This window comes from Oryctolagus cuniculus, chromosome 15, assembly GCF_964237555.1.
Source record: "Oryctolagus cuniculus chromosome 15, mOryCun1.1, whole genome shotgun sequence".
Classification (NCBI taxonomy): Eukaryota; Metazoa; Chordata; class Mammalia; order Lagomorpha; family Leporidae; genus Oryctolagus; species Oryctolagus cuniculus.
Window position 1 is genome coordinate 34777898 of NC_091446.1, and position 19772 is coordinate 34797669.

The following is a 19772-nucleotide window of genomic DNA, read 5'->3' on the forward strand; positions in this document are numbered from 1 at the left end:
GGCGCTGGGAGAGAAGTAAACAGCTTCCGCACAGCTGCCTCCAGTTCAACCAATTAACTGTAGGACTTGCTCCTGATTGGAGAGCAGCGTACTCAGCCGAGTTGGGATTGGCGGAGGAGGACTATAAAGGAGGAGAGAGACGGCATGCACCGGGAACATCTATGGGGAACATCTAAGGGAACCCGTGCAGCCCCCGAGAAAGCCGGCCGGCGGTGTGCCGCTCCCCTGCGGAAGTGGGGAATGTGGCCAGGGGGAACTGCCCTTCCACGGAGGTGGAAGGGATAGTAGCCAACCCGGGAAGAACCAGCAGCAAACCCGGGGAGGGCCGAGCAGACGAAAGAACAGCGCAGGGTCCTGTGTCGTTCCCCCACGAAGACGGGGAGCGACACCTAGCCATTTAAAAATTGGATTATTTGTTTTTTTTTCCTACTGAGTTGTATATACATTAGTAATTAACCCCTTGTCAAATGTGTAACTTGCAAATATTTTCTTCTAGACAATAAGTTGTCTGTTAACTCTGTTGATTGTTCCTGTTGCTGTACAGAAGCTCTTTAATTTAAGAGAATCTCTTTTGTTTGTGTTTGATTTTATTTTCTTGCTTTGAGGGTCTGAGTCAAAAATTTCTTTCCCATGCCAATGTCTGAAGCATCCTCCTATGTTTTCCAGTAGTAGATTCAAAGATTCATGTCTCAGAGGGCTTTATTCCATTTTGAGTTGGGTTTTGCACATAGTGAGAGATGGGGTCTAGTGTCATTCTTCTGTATGTGAATATTCAACTTTCCCCAAGTCACTGAAAAGACTTTCCATTACATGTACTTAGGACCTTGTTATAGATAAGTAGCCAAAGCTATGTACATTTTGTAGGGTCTCCATTGACTTCTTTTCATCTATGCATTTGTTTTTATAGTATTATTTTTTGACAGGCAGAGTGGACAGTGAGAGAGAGAGACAGAGAGAAAGGTCTTCCTTTGCCATTGGTTCACCCTCCAATGGCCACCGCAGCTGGCGTGCTGCAGCCAGCACACTGTGCTGATCCAAAGCCAGGAGCCAGGTGCTTCTCCTGGTCTCCCATGGGGTGCAGGGCCCAAGCACTTGGGCCATCCTCCACTGCACTCCCTGGTAACAGCAGAGAGCTGGCCTGGAAGAGGGGCAACTGGGACAGAATCCGGCGCCCCAACCAGGACTAGAACCCCGTGTGCCGGTGCCGCAAGGCGGAGGATTAGCCTATTGAGCCGCAGCGCCGGCTGTTTTTATAGTATTAATATGTTGTTTTTGTTAGTGTAGCAATGCATTCATTGGAGAGTCTGAAAGATGGAAAGAGACAGAGAGAGAAAAATGTCCAACCTGCTAGTTCACCCCTCAAATGCTAGCAATAGCCAGAGGTGACACGACTAAAGTTAGTGACACGCAATCTGCCACATGGGTGGCATTTTGACCCTAATACCTGAGGCCTCAACAGCTGCCTCTCAGCAGGTGCATGCACAGGAAGCTAAAATGGAGAGTGGAGGGATCCAGGCCTCAGCTGAGGTAGCTGCTAGAGGAAGATGCTGGCATCCTAAGCACCAGATTAATTGCTCTGTCAAACCCAGGCACCCTGTAATATGTGTTAAAGTAGGCAGTGTAAGGTCTGCTGCTTCTTCTTTGTGCTCAGATGGCCTGGGTATTCGGAGCCTCTTGTAATTCCAAATACATTTCCAATGCTAGTTTTTTTTCATCTGTAAAACATTTTGGGTAAATGCACATTTTATTGATTTGAATATTCCTGAACAATGGCTGTTCATCTATGTCTTTGTGTTCACTTTTATCTCCTTCATCTCTGTTTTATTCTTTTCATTTAGAGGTAGCCCACATTTTTGGTGAAATTTATTCCTAGATAAATTTGTAGCTACTAGAAATTTTTGCACACCAGCTTTGTATCCTGAAACTTCACAAAATTTGTTTATTAGTTCTCAGTCTTTTTGGTGGAGTCTCTCTTGTTTGTTCATTTTGTTTTATTTTATATAAAATCATGTTATCTGGGAATAGTAGCAATTTGACTTTGCTGCTAATAGGATACTGTCTGTTTCTTTCTCTTTGGTAGTTGCACTGGCTTTATCTTGAAGGACTACGTGAGAAAAAAAAAAGGATTGTAACTGAGTATCTATCTTCTTCCAGATGAGATCTTGCTCAGGAAAGAAGATTCCCGCCTCCCAGTTCTATAACTGACCTATAAAAGGGGTTTCCTACCACTGCCCAATTTTTAGGTACACAAGAGGGCCTCAGGTGATGCCCTCCACAGGCACAAAGTCATAAACAGTGACATAACTGTCATAAATGGCTGGAGCTATCTGTTCTTTATTTTAATAACTATTTCCAATAAATAACAATAATAACAATATACATAGAGAATGTCTCCATGAATTTTTCACATGTCCTCAAAGTAAGAATATTTGTGTAACCAATACAGGTAAAAAACAATGTTCCAGGATCCTTGTGCCCCATTGTAGGTTTTCTGACCAATTAACCCTTCGCCATGCATAATGAATCAGTGTCATGCCCTAGGTAGTTTTGCCTGTTTCTGAACGTCATGTAAGTTAAATCATACATTTATATAAATTCAAACCTAGATTTTTAAAAAAGGTCAGAGCTGTGGAAAGAGGGAGATCAAGAGAGAAAGAGAGAGCGAGAGCGAGAGAGCAAGAGAGAGAGAGAGAGAGAGACATCTTCCATGCACTGATTCATTCCTCAAATGGCTGCAACAGTGGGAGCTGGATTGTTCTGAAACTTGGAACCAGGAGATCCCTCTGAGTGTCCCAAGTGGTGCAGGGTCCCAGGCACTTGGGACATACTCTACTACTTTCCCTGGCTCATTAGCAGAGAGCTGGAACAGAAGTCTAGCAGTCAGGACTTGAACTGGTGCCCATATGGAGTGCAAGGGCCATGGGTGGCTGCTTTACCTACTATGCCACAGTGCCATCCCCTGCACTTAATTTTAACCAAAATATTATGAGCTGCATTTGGATTATTACAAATAGCAACAGATAACATGATTTCTGTATAAGGTCTTATAACTATTGCATAATTTAATTTTCTTCATTGTATTTTTATGAAAATCTGCATGTTTTCCACAGGAGGCCATTATGAATACTGTTTCTACTCATATGTCTGTACATAACCTCTGTTATCGTATTATACATTGCTTCAATAAATACTTAAAAACGTAATTTTTGAAGGTGCATAAGTAAAGTTTTATAAATAGTGACAAAAATTTGTCAGTGGACATGCCAATTTACACTTTTACTCTAGGAATGTCATTTAATTTACTTCCTGGGCAACACAAACTGTCACCAACCATTCACTGTAAAGCTTCAGGTGGGTATGATTTCTGTAATTACACTAATAATGCTGAGAAAGTTTCAGAAGTCACTGGAAATCATCTACTATTCTTTTATAAATGGATGTATGTAGTTTGGATATGAGGCTATCGTCGACTAGGTACATGACAGAAAGTGGAAGAGAAGTTGGAAGAAAGAATAGAAGATTGACAGCTAATAGATAAATTACACAAACATGAATGTTTTAAAAAATGTATGAGAGAGAGAGAGAGAGAGAAGAGGGAGAGAGAGATCCCAATTACTGGTTTGATTTTCAAATGTATACAATGGCAGATTGAGTAAGGAGCAGGGCCAAAAGCTGGGGATATAATCCATATTAACTATAAAAGGGCCAAAGGCTCAATTGCTTGAATCTTCACCACGTATTACAAGAGTCTGCATTAGGAAAATCTGGAGTCTGGAGGCAGAAAAGGGAATCAAAGCCAGGCACTGAAATGTGGGAAGGAGGCATCTCAACTGGTAGGTTTAGCACCAGCTCAAATAATTACATTTTAAAAACAGTAGCAAAACACTATATTTACACATGCCAAAGTGTTTCAAGAACAGGAGCCTAGAGAGTAAGATGGGATCAGAAATGATTCTATCATATTTTACATGCATATTTATTAAAATCCACGGGATAATTTTCATTTTAATTTTACATTTTAATTAAATGGTTTATTTATTTTTTTAACTTTTATTTAATGAATATAAATTTCCAAAGTACAGATTATTGTTTACAATGGCTTCCCCTCCATAACGTGCCTCCAACCCGCAACCCTCCCCTAATCCACTCCCTCTCCCCTTCCATTCACATCAAGATTCATTTTTGATTCTCTTTATATACAGAAGATCAGTTTAGCATACATTAAGTAAAGATTTCAACAGTTTGCTCCCACACAGAAACATAAAGTGAAAAATACTGAGTACTAGTCATAGCATTAAATCTCAGTGTACAGCACACTAAGGACAAAGATCCTACATGAGGAGTAAGTACACAGTGACTCCTGTTGTTGACTTAACAAATTGACACTTTCGTTTATGGCCTCGGTAAGCACCCTAGCTAATTCAATGGTTTAAATGTTAATTTATTTTGACAGGAATAGAAAGAGGGACAGACCAAGCTTTCCCATTTATTGTTTCACTCCCCATGTGCCTGAAACAACTGCAACTTAGAGAAGGCTAAAACAGGAACCAGGAACTCATTTGCCTTCTCTTGTGAGGGTGTCAGGGACTGAAACCACTGGGCTTTTACCTGCTCCCTCACAGGGCACAAATCACCAGAACCTGGAATCTGGAACATAGCAAGGATCACACCCAGGTACACTGATATGGGATGTGGGTGAATAAGAGGCATCTTAACTGCTGTGTAAAAACTTCCTCATTCTTAATAAATAAAGTGTGACATTTATAATGTGTTTCCATTAGGTACATATCACTGATTAAATGCACTATGAATTCTGAGTTGTTTTACAGAAATAATTTTATTGGTGATGAAACAATGAGCTTTATTCCATTAGAGAAATTAAAATGTAGCTTGTAGGACAGAAAACTTGAGAAGACACAGAGCTCAGAGATTGGATTCTCATTAGTAATGACTGGGAAGGTAACAGGTGACACAGATGCCTGAAACCATCTGTGTTGCCCAGAGGGATTCCAGTGCTTTCTTCAGACTGGAACAAAACACAGCTCATAGGAGGGTGGGACAGAGACAAACCCATTATCCACTGGGGTGGGATCAATATCCTTTGGATCAACCAGAGGCTTCAGGGTAAAATGCTGCAAGATGGTGGTCAGGATTAAGAACAGCTCCATGCGGGCGAGGCCCTCTCCAGCACAAGCTCTTTTTCCTAAAAATGACACACACATTAATTATGCATAGAGTGGCATAAATAACTCTGGAGTGACTAAAAGTTCAGAAACAGCAGATGAACCTGATGGTCCCTTCAATTTATAACAAACCTACTTTCCCCAGTACATGTTAATGTATGTGTGTGCTGGAAATAAGTATTTCTGTGCATTCACATTAGAACTCTGTGCTGAGGCTTGCCAATGATGTTTTCTACACAGACACTCACATAAAATCATAAGTGTGCACACACACTTCACATATTCTAATTGGCATTGTGCCAACACTGTGCTTTCCACTTACTTAAAATCCAGGATTCAACAACAGACTTATTTTGCCTTAACTATGTTCCAAAGATAGTCCTAGCACTTTCACATACCTGAATAAACTATTTTCAAAAGTGTACTATTGCCATGTGTATCAGGTATAATATTATTTAAAAAAGGCATACACAGATTTGCTTTTTTTTCAAATACTCTACTTCATTTTTATCTGGCTATCTTTTACAGTTTTGAAAACACATTTATTTGTATTTTCAATTTTGTCCTTCATTGATATATTATTGGTATATACTCATTCCATTCATTTTTAATTTATGAATAGAGAATATAAACTGCCCTAATTTAACCCATGTCTTAAACCAAAGCTCATCTCCTTCAACTCCTTCCTTGTAGTTCTCAATACCAAGCAGTTTCCAACTACTCACTACTACCCCAAAACTCTAGCTAATTTATGTTTTTCTCAGACTCCCTTTTTTCCTCTGACAGGAAAACTCTTCCCCTGTGCTCTGCCTGCTGAGAGTCTCCAGATTCACCTGGATTCAGCTCCAAGAACATGGATTCCATTACAGCCTCTTTGATGCACCCACAATATACAATTTACTGTATTATCCATTTTCAACAGATTCATTAATTCCTATAATATGGTATATATTGAACACTACTAAAGTGTGGGTCTAACACATGAATACAAGTTCTTAAGTAAAGTTTCAGATCTTGTGTTGATAGCCAAAGTATCAGGAGAAAAGCAGGTCTGGCTGCAATTACTGGAAATCAGAAGTCATGACATAGCAATGGCTTGTGTGAGATCATACATGAACATTGTACAATCATGGGATCACAATATGAGGGGAGCTCAATGGCAATTAGCATTTGCCCGGTCAAGAGAAATGTCTTAATTCTGTCCCTGTTTCAGTAACTTATTTAGGAAAAGTCCTTCACCCTCCACTATGGCTACTACTTCTCCTTTAGATTGTACTAAAAATTCTCCATTCTGCCTCTCTCCAAAGTCTCCCCTGTCTGTCACTTCAGTCTTTCTGTTCACAGCAGACACACTTGCCTAGATTGTTTTAGCTGGGTGTAACTTCCCTTCTGGACTAGGAAAATTAGGAAACTCAAATCCTGATATGGTCATAGTATTTACCCTCTCAATCCTGTTCTGCCATGGAACAGTTTGGGCAGTGTCTGTATACCTGTACCCAAAGAAGCATCCACTAGTGTAGCTTAAAACCCTCTTGGCTAACAGTTTGTCCCAGTTCCTGAGCAACCCTCCTTTGCTTGTCCCTAGAGAACCATGATGGGAACATCTTCCTGATGGAGTTGGTACTCACTGCCTTTCCACATCTGCTTACTTCAGTTCTGCTCACATCTGTGGGAACAATGTCTTCATTCAACTGCCTAGATTTAACTGTGCTCTCTGTTTATTTCCAGATCTCTTACAAATTTAGAGAAGAGGTTCAAACTTATTTCCTGGAAGACAGTTTCTCTGCACCACCAATATCTCTGCTACTGACTGCAAAATTAGCCATAGTCTGGAGCTGGGTTCTCTGAGCCCCATAGCAGCCTCCAGAAAACTATTCTTCACACTTGAATCACATAATCTGTGAATTTGCCATTGTCTTCCTTACACTGAGCAGTTGCTTTCCATTCACCTTCCTATAATTGAATGTGGGCATGGGATTGCAACATGGAGATGCTCAGTTAAGTTTATTGAGTGTATTGGCTGCACAGAGATGATAAGAGTCTTACTGGAATTGGAATTCTACCATCTATCCCTCCAGAAGCAGAAGCTGTGAATGCTGCCTGCATTCCAAAATGAAATAATTTGGACCTTGGGAGTGACACCTCCACCCTCACTCAAAAGGCAATCCCTCAGTCCAGAGGAATCCACACCCACAGCCCTTCTCATCCCAGTTGGCCATGGTGGTGCAGATGTAAAAAAGGATGCTTGCTTACCTATAGAGAAAGGCAGGAAGTAATCACTCTTCCTGAAGTTGCCACTTGCATCCAAGAAGTGTCCAGGGTCAAATTTCTCAGGGTTAGGGAATTCTTTCTCATCATAGAGGACAGAAGTCAGAGATGGTAGTATGTGTGTGCCCTGTTAGAAGGAGACACAAATAACAATAGTTATAAAGAAAGAACATGGGATAACATGAGCAGTATTTCATGTAATCCTTTTGTTTAATAATGAGGAGAAAGAAACAAAATAAGGAGAGAATCTTTGCTCCATGACAGACAGAATGTAATAGTGTCCAAACTAACAGGTCTTAAATCATGTAGGATTCTGTGTTGGACACTGTTCATTATTTGGAATCCATCTCTATAATTTGTAATGTGACACCAGCACATACTTAGAGAACAGCAACAAAGATCCGTTGATACCTTTGCTCTCTACAAATAAGTAAAAATAACAGTACTGACTTCTCTGAACATCATGTCATTATCATTAAATAAGGATGAGGCCCTCTTCATAACTCAGAATATTACTGGACATAGTCTTGAAATACCTGCACATCCCTACTATCCTGGGTAACTAATAAGCACAAATGCTCATTAAGGCTTTGAGTGCCTGTGTTGCATTGAACTCATGATAAGTGAAAAATGTTACTGAATCATTGATGCCTTTAATATACTGAACCTAGTGGACATAAACTCACAATGCAGATCACTGTAAAGTGTTGGTTGTTTGCCCTCATGATTGCGTAGATGAATAGTAGCACTAGCTTGGGCCGTTTCTCATCATCAAAAGACAGTAATTTCCTATGTATTATAGACTTTGGAAAGGTTCAAATTCACTATACAGCTTTTACTAAAGCAGATATATTTCAAACTACTAAAAAGTCAAACAATATGAAATCTAATTGTTAAAGACTTTCCATATCCTCTGTCTACTGTGTCTTTTTAATGGAATTGTCACATATTCTTCTGAAAGGTTACAATATTTTTATTACCCCTAAAAGCCAAAATTCAAACCAGGATACTTAGCTGAATTACGTCATGTCCAAAGACTAAATGCAAAGTTACAATTAACTCAAAATGTAGAGTATTGCATTAACTTAATAGGATAAAAATAATAAAATATAGCTGTAGAATTAATAGATAAAAACTAGCAGTCAATTAAAGTCCAGATCAAATACAAATCAATGACATTTAAAAGAAGACAGGATAATCCAGACTCCCACAAGATCAAACAATATTCCGCATCCAATAAGAATATCCTGAATGTGAAACAGGAGTAATGCGAATCCCCCTTATTCACACAAAGCCAAAAGCACACTAGGTGTTAAGATTATTACTTTGGAAATTCAAAGAATATCTGAATATAACCAAGTATTCCAAATGAAAGAAGGAGATAAGAAATATCAGAAAAAATTAAAGCTATAAAACAGTAAATCTAGAATTGGTAGGAACAGATTAAAATTAAAATTTCCTCTGTGGTATTAGTTCAGCAGAGACTGCTAGAAAACACATTGGCGAATGTAGAGACATGCAAAGGGCAATGGATGAAAGCTCCTATTAGAGAACAGCTGGCGGGCAGTCAGAGACATCAAATTTGTGGAGCAAAAAGTCATCTGGAAAAATGAAATGGTCAGGCTGAGTTGTCAATTTTCCTAGTTTTATCTTTAGCACAGACTGGAGGAATGAATATATCAGTTAACTCAAACATGACTATAAACCATCAATCTTGAGGGGCTACAAGATGGCGAAATAGGGAGGGAGCTCACTGATAGTCCAGGAATAGACAGTTTAATAAAAGTGGAGATAGTGTAGTATCAGGGAAGAGTTCAGGAAAAACCTGCAGAGGGAACTCTTCTGGAATTAGAGGGACATGTAGGATCTACATGGAGGACATGGACGCCCATGCCTTGGGAGCCCAGCTGCGGAGAATCTTCTCCTCCACACCAGCACTGGAGAGAGAGGTGAGGTGAAAACGAGGTAGCCTGAGACACTGGCAAAAAGCGGCAGGAAGATCCTAGAGGGAACGAAGCTTGAAGCCCCGAGGAGGAAAGTACAGCAGTGTAACTAGAGGAGAGAAAAAACCAAAAGTGATGGTATGGACACGATTGTCTCTCTCCACATCCCTTACAAAAGCATGCGAGACAATAGAGCAGGTGCCATTTTGGACATACATAACAGCTGTGCCCTCAGCCAAGCAGAAAAACCTGACTGGTTGAGAGTAATAACAGGAGACTAAGACCTAGTGAATGTGTGGAGCTTATGAACTGGGACTGTAAAAAAAAAAAAAATGAGAGTGTTTGGGAGAGCTCATGGTGTGGCTGAGATGTGAGTAGTCTCGGTGTGGTGTGCCACAGACTCAGTAGCCTTGACTATGTGGTGAGACACATTGCAGGGGAATATGAGCTTACACTGAGGACTACACAGATCCTTTGTGTGGTCCTTGGGACAGAGCAGATGAATATTATACCCACTGGGGCTAGTGCTCAGGTACTGATTGCCATCAAGGAGAAGAGCTAGCTGAGCAGAATTACTTCCCTTCTGAATAAAAAAAAAAAAAGAGGGAGAGAAGATTTACCACTCCAAACCTGGGTGTGTCACCTTTGGCAAACCCTTAACCCTGAAGAACAGGATAGAGCTGTCTGGCCACACCTACCACAAGCTTCGAGAGAGTCACCAAAAGCAGACAGGCCAGTTAATCTAGAGTCATAGTACAATGAGAAAGGGCACCATAGCGAAGAAGAAGAAGAAGAAGAAGAAGAAGAAGAAGAAGAAGAAGAAGAAGAAGAAGAAGAAACCATGACACATTGTTATCAAACTGACCACAGTGAAACATAAAGATTCTAAAATGTTCAAGGTAGAAACGTGATTACTCTCAGAGGATATCCAATCAGACTCATAGCAGACTTCTCATCAGAAACCCTACAGGCTAGCAGGGAATGGTGAGATATAGCCCAAGTACTAAGAGAAAAACCTGCCAGCCCAGAATATTATATCCTGAAAAGCTCTCATTTGTGAATGAAGGTGAAGTAAAGACCTTTCATAGCAAAAGAAATTGAAAGAATTTGTCACCACTCAGCCAGCCCTGCAAAAGATGCTTAAAGATGTGTTACACACAGAAACACAGAAACATTGCCATCAATAAAAAAAAGGTAAAGGAAGAAAAATTCCCAGTAAAAGATCACAGAAAGTTCAAAGCATATATTAGAAATATCTTTTGGAAAATGGCAGGGCAAAGTCACTACTTATCAATATCACATTGAATGTTAATGGCCTCAACTCTCCAGTTAAAGGGAAAGATTGGCTGAATGGATTAAAAGCAAAACCCATCTATTTGCTATTACAAGAAACACATCTTTCCAGCAAGGATGCATGCAGACTGAAAGTGAAAGGTTGAAAATGATATTTCATGCCAACAGAAACCAAAAAAGAGCTGGCCTATCTATATTAATATCAGACAAAATAAACTTTAACAAAAAAACTGTTAAGAGAGACAAAGAAGGGGAACTATATAATGAGTAAGGGATCAATTCAACAGGAAGAGGTAACTATTATAAACATATATGCACCTAATTATAAGACACAGGGTATTTAAAAGATATGTTAAGGAACTTAAAAGGAGACTTAGCTCCAATACAATAGTATTGGAGGACTTCAATACTCCACTTACAGAAGTAGACAGATCAACTAGACAGAAGATCTACAAGGAAACAGCAGATTAAATCGACACTATAGACGAAATGCATCTAGAAATATCTACAGAACTTTACACTATACCAGACAGGGATGCCCACTCTCACCACTGCTATTCAATGCAGTTCTGGAAGTTTTAACCAGAGCCATTAGGCAAGAAAAAGAAATTAAAGGGATACAAATTGGGAAGGAAGAAGTAAAACTATACCTCTTTGCAAATGATTTGATTCTTTATTTAGGGGATCCAAAGAACTCTACTAAGAGACTATTGGAACTCATAGAAGAGTTTGGCAAAGTAGCAGGCTATAAAATCAATGCACAAAAATTAACAGCCTTTGTATACACAGGCAATGCCACAGTTGAGAAAGAACTTCTAAGATCAACCCATTCACAATAGCTACAAAAACAATCAGATACCTTGGAATAAACTTAACCAAGAAAGTCAAAGAACTGTACAATGAGAATTACAAAAACTTAAAGAAAGAAATAGAAGAGGATACCAAAAAATTGTACAATCTTCCATGCTCATCGATTAGAAGAATCAATGTCCATTCTCCCAAAAGAAATTTATTGATTCAGTGCGATCACAATCAAAATACTGAAGACATTCTTCTCAGATCTGGAAAAAATGATGCTGAAATTCATATGGAGGCACTGGAGACCTCGAATAGCTAAAGCAATCTTGTACAAAAAAAAAAAAACAAAACAAAACAGAGGCATCATAATACCAGATTTCAGGACATACTACAGGGCAGTTGTAATCATAACAGCATGGTACTGGTACAGAAACAGATGGATAGACCAATGGAACAGATAGAAACACCAGAAATCAATCCAAACATCTACAGCCAACTTACATTTGATGAAGGAGCTAAAACCAATATCTGGAGCATGGAGAATCTATTCAATAAATGGTGCTGGGAAAACTTGATTTTCACGTGCAGAAGCATGAAGCAAGACCCCTACCTTACACCTTACACAAAAATCCACTCAGCATGGATTAAAGATCCAAATCTGTGACCCAAAACCATCAAATTTTTAGAGAACATTGGAGAAACCCTGCAAGATATCGGCACCGGCAAAGACTTCTTGGAAAAGAGCCTGGAGGTACAGGCAGTCAAATCCAAAATTAACATTTGGGATTGCATCAAATTGAGAATTTTCTGTACTGCAAAAGAAACAGGAAAGTGAAGAGGCAACTGACAGAATGGGAAAAAATATTTGCAAACTATGCAACTGATAAAGGACTTATAATAAGAATCTACGAAGAGATCAAGAATCTCCACAAGGACAAAACCAACAACCCACTTAACAGTTGGGCCAAGGACCTAAATAGATATTTTTCAAAAGAGGAAATCCAAATGGCCAACAGACACATGAACATATGTTCAGGATCACTAGCCATCAGGGAAATGCAAATCAAAACCACAATGAGGTTTCACCTCACCCCGGTTAGAATGGCTCACATTCAGAAATCTACCAACAATAGATGCTGGAGAGGATGTGGGGAAAAAGGGACACTAACCCACTGTTGGTGGGAATGCAAACTGGTCAAGCCACTATGGAAGTCAGTCTGGGGATTCCTCAGAAACCTGAAGATAACCCTACCATTCAACCCAGCCATCCCACTCCTTGGAATTTACCCAAAGGAAATTAAATTGGCAAACAAAAGAGTTTTCTGCACCTCAATGTTTATTGCAGCTCAATTCACAAGAGCTAACATATGGAATCAACCCAAATGCTCATCTACAGAAGACTGAATAAAGAAGTTATGGAATATGTACTCTATAGAATACTATATAGCAGTAAAAAAATGAAATCTGGTCATTTGCAACAGGAAACCTGTTGAAGTGAAATGGACACTATGAGAAACAATGTCTTGATCAGCTCTTCTCCTGACTGTCAAGGAACAACTTATTATTTCATTCCTTTTAGTATTTTTTTTTGTTCTTCTCAGTACCATTGGCTGAACTCTTTAACTAACACAAAATTATTCTTACGTGTTTAAATTTAACTGAAAGTGATCCCTGTTAAATTTAAGAGTGGGAATAAGAGAGGGAGGAAATGTACAGTTTGGCACATGCTCATTCGGACTTACCTCTAATGGTAGAGTTAAAAACTCCAACATTCACTGAAAGGAGAAAACGAAATGGAGATTTCACATTGACAATTTCAGAAAACACTGAGGAGTAAACAGTCTATAAAGCCAGCAAAACTCTAAGACCAAAATCTGAAAATGCTGTCACTTGCAAAAAAATGGTTATGTACCAGAGCATTAAAGTAATATGAAGGCATTTTCAGGAGATGAAAGTCTCCTTCCATTGTAGAATATACAGAATGGTAACTGAGGTTCTGAAGGATGAAGAGTAGAGAGAATGAATTCTAGCATGTTAGGCGGAAAACTAAATGATTGCTATTTTACTAATGTGTTACATGAGTGTATCCCACGGGAAGTCACTCCTAGGATATTAAATGGTAGGAAGGAAAATCATGCATGGAAATTGTTCACTGATTTATCACATGGATATCAACTGTGTCATTCAGGAAAACAATGTCACTATAACACAAGATTTTTCTCAATGAGTTGGTGTGAAAGATATTAATTAAAGATCTTTAAATATGTATAAATAATTTCTAGTTTATGGTATTTGAGAATAGAGATGAGATAACTTTAAGCCGATGACAGATGAGTATTGACCGTGTTCAAATGCTGATGGAATGTTGCCAGGAAAGAGGGAGAGCTTGAAGACTAAGAAGCAAGAAGAAATTGCTCTTGGAGGAAGGCACTGGAACAACCAAGTTCAAGGGGAAAAGGTTTACTTTAGGTCAAAGGAGAATCATTCTTTCACTAGACACATAAAAGGAAATTTAAAGGATGCGGTTGTTGATAAGAGGGAGATCCCATTGAAGGACATCACAGGAGTTTCCTTGCAGTGGTTTTGTTTTTCTCTGTCTAGAGGAAGAAATATTACTGAGGATGTGATGTTGGAGAGTTGGAAGACAGGACAGTTTGGGTTTGAAAAGATCATGTAGGAGCATGGTGAAGAAAGATGTTTAGTTGTAATGCATGGTGATCAGTTACATCCAGAAATACATTTTGTGGATAATTATACAAACTTTCTGGGTTGCATGGTCTTTTCCTGTAGTGATTAGTAGTCCACATGGAAGCAAGAAAATGGGAAACTACTGAACTGGGCATTTCTCAATTAAGGGAAATTCAGTGTATGGAGGGGGGTGGGACTATATATAGGTTACTGATTAATGGATAGGAGTAATAAACCATGTACAATAGCCTGGTCAATGGATAAGCAGTAAGTGCAGCCATGTGTGTACTGAAAGTCCTCTGGAATTCTAAGAACTGTCTATTTATAAAATTGTGTCAACATTTGTAAGGGACATAGCATGTGGTCACAGTGTGAGATGCCCGAGTTATGTTTGTGATATAATCATGGAAGGCTTTATATTTTATAATTACACTATATAGGATTGTCTAAGATTCCTAGGGTGGAGAGTAGATGACAGGTGTCTCACCTTTGGAATGAGGTATCCTCGGAACTGGATGTCCTGCGTCACTGCATAGGGCCCGTTACTGGGGACCAGGGCAATGTATCTCTGGATCTCATGTATCACAGCGTCCGTGTAGGGCATGCGGCTCCTGTCCTGCATGCAGGGGCTCCTGTGTCGGTCAATCACATGCTCAATCTCCTCCTGGACTTTCACTGGCAAAACAGAAATAAAGTTTAAAAGTCAGTTTCATTTAGTATTTTGATAATTGTCCCATTGTGCTATGATATATGTTAATGGGAAATCATGTGTCATTACCCACATATGGGGAAAAACAAACTGAGTTTCAGTTTCTTGAGTACATTGGATATTGATGAGGGATTGTAACGTATGCACACATAAAGTAACATTGTAACAGGAAATTTACTGCTCAGTTCAAATTCTCTGTCTTTTGTACTTTTTCTTACAAATTAAGATATCTAGGATCTTGAAGACTCACTCAAGTCAATGTAGTTGAATTATTTGCTTATGACAGTTTTTATTTTAGATGGATAAACTCCAATAGAATGAAAACTTCTCTTTATAATAAATGCTCAGAAAAGAATAGAATAAGATTTTGAATTGGAATAAGAAGTGAACATTTACTTAGAATGTAATAAATGATGCAATTGCCTTCACATTTCATTACATTACTTTATATTTCCTCAAAATAGTTCTACTATTATTGTTATTACATATTATTTTGTTTTCCCTAATGACACACAGGTAATATGTAACATTTCCCATATTATCTCCCTAAATGCAGAAGGGAATTATCCATAAATATAAAGTCACACAGAGAAACTCTGGTAAAGTTAGAATCTAAACTACTGCTATTAGACTCTATAATCCATGTTCCAAAGTACCAATGTGATATTGATAATAAGGACAAAGAGCATTTATCTGCTAACTGAAGAATGTGTCATTGGGGTATATAATAATGCCATGGTTTGGTAAGCATAAAAAAACCCGAAAAACTGGGAATTTTGGTAAGTTTTAATTTTTTTAAACTTTTTACAAAAAGGTTTATTTGTTTGAAAGACAGAGTTACAGAGAGAGGTAGAGACAGAACTTCTATTTGCTGGTTTACTCCCCAAGTGGCATATGTTACTGCGTATGTCCTGAGACGTCAAAGACACTGGATTGTACCAGACAAAAGAATCCAATCTATGATGTGGCTTAAGAAATCATCTCCTTCTATATTACTATCTAATTTGAATTCAATTTATCCAATTATCGGTAGATGTACTAATGATGGAAAATTCTCTGTTTCTTTTCTAGGCATGCCAATAGCAATGATTATATGTGTTGTCTTGGATTTGTGAAGTAAAATGTTATCCTGTCTATCACCTCTGGTCTTACCTGTGATCTCAGAATGCTTCATAAGTAGCAAGAATCTGAATCTTAGTGTGGTACTGGTTGTTTCTATTCCTGCTCCAAACACCTCCCATACAGTAACGACGAAATGGTGCATAGTAAATTCAGAATATTATGTTTTTCCTAGCAAAGATGTATTAGAATGCATGATAAATCAAAAACATTATAGGTAACAGAAAACAATTCAATACAATGTAGAGATTTGGCAAAACAATTCATTTATTAGAGAGTGTTTTAGATGAATTGTTATAATTCATACGAACTGATAAAAAATAATGAGATTTACAAACTTTGAAGTCCTTTCTGGCATCTCTTTTTCTCACTCATTTGAGTAAATCAATTCCCCCTTAATTTCCTCAATTACATCTTTATTAAGTCACTCAATGCTACGTACTATGTACTTAACCTCCTCTTGTCTGTTGTTTCATGTCTACATTTCCCATCTAGTCCTATAGTTCCCCTCACATGCAAACAACATCATTGTGCCCAAACTCATTCTTTAATATTCCCATCACTGTTCTACAACTAAAGCCTGATAGCCTCTGAGAATTCAACATACTTAATCATGTACTTATTATTTCTGGTCCATTATTAACTTTAGCCAGCAGAGCCTGAAGAACTACTCATCTATGAATATTTCCTGTAGTGTTTTCCAAGATAAGATTTCTTAGATTCCTATGCATTACTATGTTCCCTCATCTGTTATGAGGTCAATTCATTGAATGATTTTATGTGTAATTAAATGGTATCATCATTCTACAGTGTATTTGCGTGTGTGTGTGTGTGTGTGTGTGTGTGTTTCAATTTGGTCCCAAATAAAGAACCAGATTTAATATGGTCAATATAATACCTTCTATGTTTTCTTTTTAGTGAGAATTTAATAATACCTGAGGACTTTCAGTATGGCTTGCACAGGCAGTGCTCATGGAGGAGCATTTGTTAATATCCCAGTTTCACCAGGAAAACAAAGATAATCTTTGTGTCATGTCACCTACAGCAATGAAGTAGAAAATAAGGGTCACATTATACCTTTTCCATTTTAATCAGGAAATAGTCAATAAAGTCCTGAGGATTATCAAGTTCCAACGATTCTTGATGTTCTTTTATTTTTCTCCAAAATAAACTTGAATTAGTCATCAATGTTTTTAAATAACTCATGATGTATTCCCGGGAGATAATGTAAAAAGGGAAAAGTATTGTAGACCTGAAAGAGGCAATAATTCATTGCTATTACACTTAGCAAGCATTGGAATTCTCTTTTTGTGTGTCGCACACTCTATGCTGTGTGCTGTCAGGTAAGAATAATAAGGCTTGCTTTCTGCACTGAATTGAGGATGGAAGATCACTCTATCTTTCTGTATCTTTTTCTCCTTAAGTGCCAGCCTTTCAATTAAAATGGGAAAAATGTAATTTTTTTAAAACGCTAAAAATAAATGATACAAACTGAAAATATATTTTCTTCCTATTCTATTTGCTTAATTTCTTAAATTCAATTTCCAATATTAAATTGACATTATAATCACAAATAGATAAGAATGTAGAAATTTGGAAAACATTACTTTGGACCCTTTCAAATGAAGCATTGGAATAGGAAAAAACATATGCTAGAAAATTATTTCACATTTTAAGAGATCCATGGCCTTACCTGCATCCAGGAGTTCTTAAAAAGTCTGATGCTTTCATGGAACTGTTTAATCAATGTTTGGAATGTTTGTTCACTGTAGTCAAAATGATTTTTGAAAATGATGGAGCAGATCACGTTGCAGGGAACACAGAACATAAGGGAAGAAGGATCACAGGGAGATGCTAAAGAAAACACACCAAGGTGAGCACACAGATCACATGTGGATCTTGAATTCACTGTTTATAATAATTTGGAAGGATCTATTACCTGGATATGATTTCATTACAGTGCCTAAAATAAAATTATACTTCCATAAAGAAAATTGCCTACTCCACTCCAGTTTGTTTATTTCCCCATCTAATACTCTTTTGTTCATATCACTTTCCATATCAAAAAAGTTGAACAATCATAAAATGAACAAATATTTAGAATGGGGAATCCCTGAGGAAGAAGAAAGTAGTAGAAGTATAGAAAGCCTGTTCAATGAAATAAATGCTGAAAATATACCAAATCTGGAAAAAGATATGGACAACCAAATACAAAAGTCCCATAGGATCCCAAATAGTCATGATCAGCAATGATCCTCTCCATGGCACTTGATAGTCCAACTTGAGAAAATAACACAGAAAGAGATAATTCTTTACGTCATGAAAAAAGACCCAAGTTATTGTTAAGTTATCATAATTATAATAACATCTGATCTTTCATCAAGAATGTTACAGGCTAGCAGGGAATCATTCCTATATTCCAAAATCCAAAATAGGAAGTGATTAGTGATTCTTTTTTTTTTTTTTTGACAGGCAGAGTTAGACAGTGTGTGAGAGAGAGAGAGAGAGAGAGAGAGAGAAAGGTCTTCTTTCTGTTGGTTCACCCCCCCAAATGGCCGCTAAGGCCGGCACGTTGCGCTGATCTGAAGCCAGGAGCCAGGTGCTTCCTCCTGATCTCCCATGCAGGTGCACGGGCCCAAGCACTTGGTCCATCCTCCACTGCCCTCCTGGGGCCACAGCAGAGAGCTGGACTGGAAGAGGAACAACCAGGACAGAATCTGGAGCCCCAACCGGGACTAGAACCCGGTGTGCCGGTGCCGCAGGTGGAGGATTAGCCTAGTGAGTTGTGGCGCTGGCCCCAAAATAAAAAAAAATAAAAGTATTGCCACCAAGAATACTTTATCCAGTGCAATCATATTAAATAAATGAATCAGAAATAAAGATGTTCTAAGACAGAAACAAAGAAAACTAGGTTCTATCATGAAAAGAGTTGAAAGGATAAAATCCAACAGGAAAAGCACAAATTATATTTTCAAAATAAACAGAATAGAAACAAAGCATTAAATGTTAGAACTAAGTTATTACTTATCAATAAATCTGCATGAAAATGAACTAAATTCCCCCAATTATGAAGAACAGTCTGGATGAGTGAAAAAAAAAATGTAAGATACTGTGGTATACTGCCAGTAAGAAACTCATATAACTGGAAAAGATGCACACAGGCTGAAAGTGAAAAGATGAAAAAAGATCCCATTCAAACAGAAACCAAAATGTAGCAGGAATGACTAAGAAAAAATAGATTTTAAGACAAAATGTTTAAAAGGAGACCAAAAGGCCACACTATATAATGATTAGGGGAACAACTGTCTAAGATGGCACAGCAATTACAATGCATAGTTAATTTTAGGATTCCCATTTTAATAAAGCAAACCTTACTAAATATAAAAGGAGAGATATACTTCAAACAATAGTAGTGCAAAAACTTTAACATCTCATTTTCATAAATGGACAGATCATACAGATGAAAAATTCAACAAAGAAACCTCAGAGTTAAAATGTAATATAGATCATATAGTCTCAGCTGATACTAACAGAACATTTCATCCACCAGCTCCTACCCTATACGCATTCTTTTCATGAGCACAAGGACTGTTCCCTTGAGTACACCACATATTAGGCCACAGCTGAAGTCTCAACAAACTCAAACAAATTTAATTTATTCATGTATTTCCTCTGAAGATAGAATAAAGCTAGAAACCAACAGCAAAATATATTTTAGAAATTACATCAATATATAGAAACTGAACAACTTGTTTCTGAATAAATAACGGA

At 38.0% G+C, this 19772-nt stretch overlaps 1 pseudogene; it reads right to left on the bottom strand.

The window, feature by feature from the left end:
• Positions 1-4818: 4818 nt before the first annotated feature.
• The window catches only part of LOC100352702 (cytochrome P450 2C30-like), a 30158-nt pseudogene continuing 15204 nt past the window's right edge, over positions 4819-19772 (bottom strand).